The sequence below is a fragment of the Dama dama genome, chromosome 21 (assembly GCF_033118175.1).
Source record: "Dama dama isolate Ldn47 chromosome 21, ASM3311817v1, whole genome shotgun sequence".
NCBI classification, from domain to species: domain Eukaryota; kingdom Metazoa; phylum Chordata; class Mammalia; order Artiodactyla; family Cervidae; genus Dama; species Dama dama.
In genome coordinates, this window is record NC_083701.1 from 37,031,325 (window position 1) to 37,040,841 (window position 9,517).

Genomic DNA, 9,517 nt, shown 5'->3' on the forward strand with positions numbered 1-9,517 from the left:
TAGTTGCAGCCTGTGGACTGTGAGTACAGGTTCAGTAGTTGTGGTGCACGGGGATGTCGGATCTTCCTGGACCAGGGATTGAACCCATGTCCTCTACCCTGGCAGGCAGATTCTTAACACCGGACCATCGAGGAAGTCCTTGCATTTCATTTTATTGAACTTTGCAGATACTGCATTTTTTTTTTTTTTTTTTACAAATTGAAGTTTATAGCAACCCTGCTTTGGGCACCTCTGTTGGTGCCGTTTTCCAATTGATTTTGTTCACTGTGTGTCTAAGAATTTTGGTAATTCTTACAGTATTTCTAACCTTTTCATCCTGACTTATATTTGTTATGGTGATCTGTGATCAGTGGTCTTTGATGTTACTGTTGAGATTGTTTTAGGGTACCACGAAGTATGCAATATAAGATAGCACACTTAAATGATAAGTGTTGTGTGTGTTTTGACTGTTCCACTGACCAGCTGTTCCTCCATCTCTCTCCCTCTCCTCAGGCCTCCCTGTTCTCTGTGACACAATAACACTGAAATTAAGTCAATTAATAACCCTACAGGGTTTCCCAGGTGGCTTGGTGGTGAAGAATCCGCCTGCCAATGCAGGAGACATGCGTTAGATCCCTGGTCCCAGAAGATCCCACATGCCCCAGAGCAACTAAGCCTGTGCCCCACAGCTATTGAACCTGTGCCCTGGAGCTGGAGAGCCACACTGCTGAAGCCTGAGTACCCTAAAGCCAGTGTTCTGCAACAAGAGAAGTAACGGCAACGAGAAGCCTGTGCATTGCAACTAGAGTGTAGACTCTGATCACTGCAACTAGAGAAAAGCCTAGGTAACAACATAGATCCAGCACAGCCAAAATAAATAAATAAACAAACCTATAAATAACCCTACAATGCCCTCTAAGTGTTCAAGTGAAAGGAATCATTGCACGTCTCTCACTTTATATCACAAGCTTGAAATGATTAAGTTTAGTGAGGAAGGCATATTGAAAACCAAGATAGGCCAAAAGCTGTGTTTCTTGTACCAGTCAAGTTGTGAATGCAAAAGAAAAGCTCTTGAAGGAAATTAAAAGTGCTACTCCAGTGAATACACGAATGTTAAGAAAGTGAAATAACCTTATTACTGATATCAAGAAAAGTCTGAGCGGTCTGGATAGAGGGTCAAGTCAGCTACAACATTCTCCCAAGCCAAAGCCTAATCCAGAGCAAGAGCCTAACTCTCTTCATTTTTGTGGAGTGTGAATGAGGTAAGGAGGCTGCAGAAGAAGTTTGAAGATAGCAGAAGCTGGTTCTTGAAGTTTAAGGAAAGAAGCCATCTCTACGACATCAAAGTGCAAGGTGAAGCAGCAAGTGCTGATCTAACTAGGATAACTCACGAAGGTGGCCACAATAAACAACAGACTTTCAACATAGGTTAAAAAAAAAAAGCCTTAAACTGAAAGAAGAGGTCATGTAGGACTTTCATGGCTACAGAGGAAGTCAGTGCCTGCCTTCAAAGCTTCAAAGGACAGGCTGACTCTCCTGTTAGGAGCTAATGCAACTGGTGACTTTAAGGTGAAACCAATGCTCATGTACCACTATGAAAATCCATAATCCTTAAGAATTATGTTCAATCACTCTGCCTGTACTCTATATAAATGGAACAACCAAGCCTGGGTGAGAGCGCATCTGTATACAACATGGGTTTACTTGAATATATTAAGCCCACAGTTGAGAACTAATGTTCAGTAAAAAAAGATTACTTTCCAAATATTCCTGCATATTGGCGATGCACCTGGTCACCCAAGAGCTCTAATAGAATGTACAACGAAGTTAATGTTTTCATGCCATGTTTTCATAACCAAACATCCATTCTTCAGCCCATGGATGGAGTAGTACTTTTGACTTTTAACTCCTATTTAAGAACTCTGTTTTTTTTAAAAGCTATAGTTGCAATAGATAGTGGGTGGATCTGGGCAAAGTAAATTGAAATCCTTTTGGAAAGGATTCACCATTCTAGATACCATTAAGAATATTCATGAATATTCATGGGAAGAGGATATCAACATTAACAGGAGTTTGGAAGAAACTGGTTCCCTCCCTCATGGATGACTTTGAGAGGTTCAAGATTTCAGGGGAGGAAGTGACTGCAGATGTGGTAGAAATGACAAGAGAATGAGAATTAGAAATGGAGATGTAACTGAATTGCTACAATCTCCTGATAAAAATTTAACAGATGATAAGTTCCTTCTTGTGAATGAGCAAAGGAAATGGTTCTTAAGATGGAAGCTATTCTTGGTATGAAGCGAACATTTTGTGGCTTGCTTATGTCAGAAGAATTGTTGTGAGCTTTGTATCCATATCATCAGGGACATGGATGTTGGAGGGACAGCAGGCTGATCTCTTGAGTGCACAGTGACATTCCTTAACCAAGAAGAGTCTACGTGATGTTCCTTTCTTTCTTTCTTTCTGTTCACACTGCACAGCTTGAGGGATCTTAGTTCCCCCACCATGGATTAAACCTGGGCCTTCTGCAGTGAAAGCAAGAAGTCCTAACCACAGGATCTCCAGGGAATTCTCTAAGTGATATTCCTTTAACACTATATAACTGTTTAGTTCCTTATCAACCTTTTTCTAATGCTTTTAACCTCCATCGGTCAGCAGTTGATTCATTCATTTGTTGAAAAAAAAAATCAAAAATTTCATTGAGGCTGTGAAATGAAGATTTTTAATTAGTACTCTTATTCCTTCTGTATTTATTAGCTGGCATTTTTTTTCTGTAGAATAGAGCCATTTGGCTCTCCTGAAATATATTTTAGGAGAGGGTACATTTACCCTAGAAAACCAGGGTAAATGTTTAATTCTTCCCCTTTACCAATTTTCATAGTAAGAATTTGGTTTAATAACTTCTTTAGATGGTGATAAATGAGTTCCTCCTCCCTCCAGCTATATCTTTTTTTAATACACTGGAATTTTTGGTTTTAATATAGTCAATGTGTGCCATTAAACTATAATAATTACTCTTTTTGATTCCTATATTATTACTATTAGGCCCTTAAGATCCCCTTCGACTTACTTCTATGTCTTTTTGTTATGATTCCATTAATTTTTGAAAGTTTTCCTGGTTTCAAGCGCTATAAAAATGTGACAAGCTTATTTTGTATCCTTCCTGTTTCCTTCCTTCCCTTTGTATCATTCCTGGTTTCCCTGGAACCAGGTGTTTCTCCAAGGAATCCTGATCTCTTTTCATGGGAAAGGGTTCTAGAGACCAAAATCAGGATATAAGTTGTTTTATTTTCTTGTTAGTTTAAGGGTGCATTTAAAAAATTAAAATATTTTATACAGCACATTTTAAATTTTCTTTTTATCAAGAATGTTGTTCTGGGTACTAGTGTGCCATATTGCCAGAAATGAGAATTTCCTTACTGAATATCATTTGTCAAGCATTTTATTACACAAATATTTAATTCTCACTTTGGTGAAATATGGTAGGACTCTTATTATCATGCTCATTTTAAAGATGACAAAATGAGACTGAAAGACTAAGTGACGTCCCTCAGGTACATGGCAGGGTGGCCTTTGGGACTAGGCAGTTGGACTTGGGAACATGGGCTTGTTACCACATGCTAGGATGCTATTCCGCTGCTCAGAAGTATTACTCACAGGGCACTTGGCAGGAAGTATCTTACATGGCATTAATTGCCTGGCAAGAATTTTTTTTTGAGAAGCAAAACTTACAAAATAAGCAGAAACAGGTTAGAGGAAACAGATAAAGATGTTTCTGTAGAACTGGAAATTCATCCAAAATAGCCTTCTTCTCTCAGTATTGCCAACAGAGTTAACTCTTTGGTTATGGCACATCAAACAATCCTCCTCTGGCTGCTCTCAAAAGTGAACCCACTTGACTCCAGAAAGTCTTATAATAAGAAAAAATGATATATTTAAAAGATTACATGTAACTTTGATGTTAGTTCCTAAGCATAACAATATAATGACTACTGTGTACCCTCTACCCAATTCAAGAACTAGGATATTACCAAAAAGTTGTATCTATTTTTCCCTAGCCGAATCTCCTACCTCTCATCCCCAGGCCCACCATTTTAAATGGAATATGGCTTTAGTTCTAATGTATATATGTTTGGGTTTCCCAGGTGGCGCTAGTGGTAAAGAACCATCTGCCAATGTAGTAGACATAAGAGACGTGGGTTGGATCCCTGGGTCGGGAAGAACACCTGGAGAAGGTCATGACAACCCACTCCAGTATTTTTGCCTGGAGAATTCCATGCAGAGAGAAGCCTGGAGAGCTACAGTCCATGGGGTCGCAAAGAGTCAGACACAACTGAGGCGACTTAGCACACACATGCACCCATATCTGTTTAAAAGCCCTATTGTTTGTCTTTGCTTGTTTTGTGCACTGTGTGAATGGCACATAGCCTTCTGTCACTTACCTCTCAACGTAATGTTTCTTATTATTTATCCACAATATATATAGCAGTGGTTCATTTTCTCTGCCATATCGCGTTGCATTGTGTGGATATGCACAAGTTACTGATTTATTTTCCTGTTGGTGGCCACTTGGGTTGTTTCTAGTTTTTTTCTTCTTGTTGTTGTTGTTGCAGACACTGCTCTGATCTTATATATGCCTCTGGTATACAAGTGCCAAGTGAAAACATTTCCCTGGGATGCAGAGTCAGAAATGCATTTACTGGGTTGGAAGGTATGTGAGGGTTCAACTTGTCAGGATGATGCCAAACAATTTTCCAAAGTGGTTGTGCTATTTTACACCTTACCAGCTACTGATCCACAGCTTGATCTCATTAAACTTCTGAATTTTGCTAAACTTGTAGGTATAGAATCACATCTTGTTGAAATCTAGGTTTACTTTTTTGTCAGTCCTAATGAAATGAGCTTATAGGCCATGAACGTTTCCTCCTCTGTGAAAAGCCTGCTCTTGCAATTTATTTTTCTATGACTATTTTTTTTTTTTTTTTTGCCTCGCTGCATGGCTTTCAGGATCTTAGTTCTCTGGTCAGGGATTGGACCTGGCCCCTTGGCAGTGAAAGTGTGGAGTCCTAACCACTGGACCACCAGGGAATTCCCCATGACTACTTTTAATGGATGCATAATAATTCACCATATGGTTAAAATAGAATTTTAGTATTTCTTTTAATATTCCCTCAATATTTCATCATGATGAATTAAACTGACATGATAATCCTTTCTATACATCCAAGGTATATCTTTCAAATAAGTTCTAAAAGTGGAGCAGGCTGAAGTGGCAGATATCCTCATTTTGAAAAGGATTTGGTACATGCTGACATTACGTTGTGAAATGGTGGCCATCTACATGAAGAGATTTTTCTTTTAAACCTGTGAAAAACCCTTTCGGCTTTATGGCTTTTGACAAAGTTGTTTTAAAACTGGAAAAGCTTAAACGTATGGGAAGCCCTGGGAGGTGCTGGAAGGGGGTGAAGCTGTGCTGAGGAAGGTGGGGAGCAAGCATGAGTCTGGAGGTGAGAGTGTGGCCCCATCAGACCCAGTCTGGCCAGAGGAGCAGAACCACTAGCAGAGGTAGACAGAGACCTGGCCCTGTCCAATCAGGGGAACTAGTCGTGTGGTCTCTGTAAGGCTGTTGTCGTTGGTCTGTCTGATTCGGGAGCTTGCAGACTAGGGGACAGCCAGTCAGGAATTGAAGATAGATGGAAAGATGGGGAGAGTGTGGGAGGGCGGAACCCCACAAGCACGAGCAAGAACTGAACCCATGTGAGTTCTTGTTGCTTCTCACCTGAGCCATCCTTGTATGTTTGTCAAGGACCTAAACACGACATGCACACCTGAGTCAAAGATCAGAGACCCTGAAGGTAGAAGGAGGGGGGCGTATTCACAGGTCCAGCTGCTGCTTCCCAACAAAAAGTGAATCAGGAGATTTGCAACATGTGTGTGTGTGCTGCTTCCCAACAAAAAGTGAATCAGGAGATTTGCAACATGTGTGTGTGTGTGCTGCTTCCCAACAACAAGGTGAATCAGGAGATTTGCAACGTGTGTGTGTGTGTGTGTGTGTGTGTGTGTGTGTGTGTAGGCAAGGATTTGTAGCTGCTGGCATGTAACAGTGTAAAAAGGTGCTTCCTTGTACATTATCCCATCAGTCTGCACAACAGTACTGTGAAGTTGAGAGTGTTGTGTCTAATTCACAGGTGAGTCAAATGAGATTCTGGGGGCAAAGAGGCTTTCTCATTTTTCCAGGGGAACAGGGAGCTGAGACTGCTTTGGGTCAGCCAGTTTTCATGGATATGACCAAGTATTCTAGGAGGGTTTTTTGTTTTTCTAGGAATTATAATACCTGCAGTTTCCCTACAGCCTGTGGTTGCTCAAGTTGGCCCTTGCTCTATTAGGGGTAAGAAAGAGATTGATGAACATAATATAATTTATACTAAAATAGTTTTAATAGACATCTAGACCTTTTTACTTTGTTTCTTATTTTGGTAACGTCAGCAATTTAGTAGAAATGTAGATGCAATAGTTTAGCTTTTTTAAGAAAATGGAATAGAAGTGTTAACGTACACTGTATTCATCTTTGATTTCTTTTGATTTCAGTTGATTGGAAGTTTCTTTTACTGAAAATGAGAACCTTTGGCTTATCATTTCCATTCTGGAAAAAAACAAATGTGTGGATGCTGAAAATAGTTACTTTCTGATTTATATAATTGACATATAACATTATATTAGTTTCAGGTGTATAACATACTGTTTCAATAGTTGCATATATTGCAACATGACCACCATAGTAAGTCTAGTAAACAGTATTTTAACACATCAAGTCAGTCCTAGTTTCTCCCACTAGTTGATGGTATGGAAAGGGAGGAGAGCCATGCACATTGCGTTCTCTAGGAGCAGATGCTGCCACACAGTCTGGGCGCAAGGTGATTAAAAAGGATCCACACCTGTAGAAGAAAGGGGCTGGGACGCAGCGGGCAGCAAGAAAGAACCCATGTGACACAGGCCTGGCAGAGTCTTGGACAATGCCTGGGACTCTCTGGAGCAAATGTTGGCCACTGGAGTTGTCTGTCCTGTGTCAGGCCAAGAAGTTGGGCTTTCTACCTACCCTCGAAGGTGGGCTGCTCGGGGAAGGGTGTGACCTTGGGTGAAGGGGCTGTGGTATCAATGTCAAGCTCTGCAGCTGGGCTGCAGCTGCTCCTTGAGGGGATCTGGGCGGTGCTCCTCCGTGGCTGGCACAGACCTGTTACAGATTTAAAAAGACTTAAGGAATATTAACCACATGCAGGGGATTCCTGAATCCAAGAAACAACCATAAGAAGATATCTTTGAAACAAGGGGTGAATATAGACTGGGTATCAAATGATAGGATTTGTTATGAATTTTATTGGGTTTGATAATGGTATTATGGTTATGACAGAAAATGTCCTTATTTGTTAGTGACATACCTTGAAGCATTTATGGTGGTATAATAAGACATCTAGAAAAACAATAACAGCAACAACAGTGGAAGGATTGCAGGTGAAACAAAAATACTCAATTGTTGATAACCATTAAAGTTCCAGTGGCTTCCCAGGTGGCCCAGTGGTAAAGAATCCTCCTGCCAATGCAGGAAATGCTGGAGATGTGGATTCGATCCCTGGGTCAGGAAGATTCCTTAGAGGAGGAAATGACCACCCACTCCAGTATTCTTGCTTGGGAAATCCCACAGACAGAGGAGCCTGGTGGGTTAGAGTACATAGGGATTGCAAAGAGTCAGACATAACTGAGCAACTGAGTGCACACACATGAAAGCTAGATATGGAAAACTCCTAGAGGAGAACATAGGCAAAACACTCTCTGACATAAATCACAGCAGGATCCTCTATGAGCCACCTCCCAGAATACTGGAAATAAAAGAAAAAATAAACAAATGGGACCTAATGAAACTTAAACGCTTTTGCACAACAAAGGAAACTATAAGCAAGGTGATAAGACAGCCCTCAGATTGGGAGAAAATAATAGCAAACGAAGCAACAGACAAAGGATTAATCTCAAAAATATACAAGCAACTCCTACAGCTCAATTCCAGAAAAATAAATGACCCAATCAAAAAATGGGGCAAAGAACTAAACAGACATTTCTCCAAAGAAGACATACAGATGGCTAACAAACACATGAAAAGATGCTCAACATCACTCATTATCAGAGAAATGCAAATCAAAACCACAATGAGGTACCATTACACGCCAGTCAGGATGGCTGCTATCCAAAAGTCTACAAGCAATAAATGCTGGAGAGGGTGTGGAGAAAAGGGAACCCTCTTACACTGTTGGTGGGAATGCAAACTAGTACAGCCACTATGGAGAACAGTGTGGAGATTTCTTAAAAACCTGGAAATAGAACTGCCATATGACCCAGCAATCCCACTTCTGGGCATACACACTGAGGAAACTAGATCTGAAAGAGACACGTGCACCCCAATGTTCATCACAGCACTGTTTATAATAGCCAGGACATGGAAGCAACCTAGATGCCCATCAGCAGACGAATGGATAAGGAAGCTGTGGTACATATACACCATGGAATATTACTCAGCTGTTAAAAAGAATTCATTTGAACCAGTTCTAATGAGATGGATGAAACTGGAGCCCATTATACAGAGTGAAGTAAGCCAGAAAGATAAAGACCATTACAGTATACTAACACATATATATGGAATTTAGAAAGATGGTAACGATAACCCTATATGCAAAATAGAAAAAGAGACACAGATGTACAGAACAGACTTTTGGACTCTGTGGGAGAAGGCGAGGGTGGGATGTTTCGAGAGAACAGCATCGAAACATGTATATTATCTAGGGTGAAACAGATCACCAGCCCATGTTGGATGCATGAGACAAGTGCTCGGGCCTGGTGCACTGGGAAGACCCAGAGGGATCGGGTAGAGAGGGAGGTGGGAGTGGGGATCGGGATGGGGAATACATGTAAATCCATGGCTGATTCATGTCAATGTATGACAAAAACCACTACAATATTGTAAAGTAATTAGCCTCCAACTAATAAAAATAAATGGAAAAAAAAAAAAAAGCTAGATATGGGCTCACAGAAGTATTTTATAGCATTCTATGCTTGTATTTGAAATTTTAAGCATAACAAAAAGGTAACCCCCCCAGGATCATTTGCGAAGAAGCAATTTTCTCTTGGTAAAAGAATTATCATATAGAGTTGGCATATGTTATTGGGTGTCTCACATTCTAGAGCTAGACAAATGAATCCAGAAAGAAGTCAAATTTGAGTATCATGTTGATCTGCCCTGTCCAGAAACCAAATATCCTGCAATGTCAGCTGAAAACTTTCAGTGGCGTTTGAGGATTTCCTTGTTGAATGAGGCCAAATGCGTAACTGGGAAAGGAGAGACTGAAGTAATAGGAAGGCAGGAAGGAAAGGGAGACAGAAAATGATTTAATTCTGAGAGTGCCCAGCCACAGTTCTAGGTGGTTTCCACACTTCCTCTCCTTGAATTCTCACAGTAACCACCCTGTGCTGTTTTTCAAGATTTCCCAGGGTA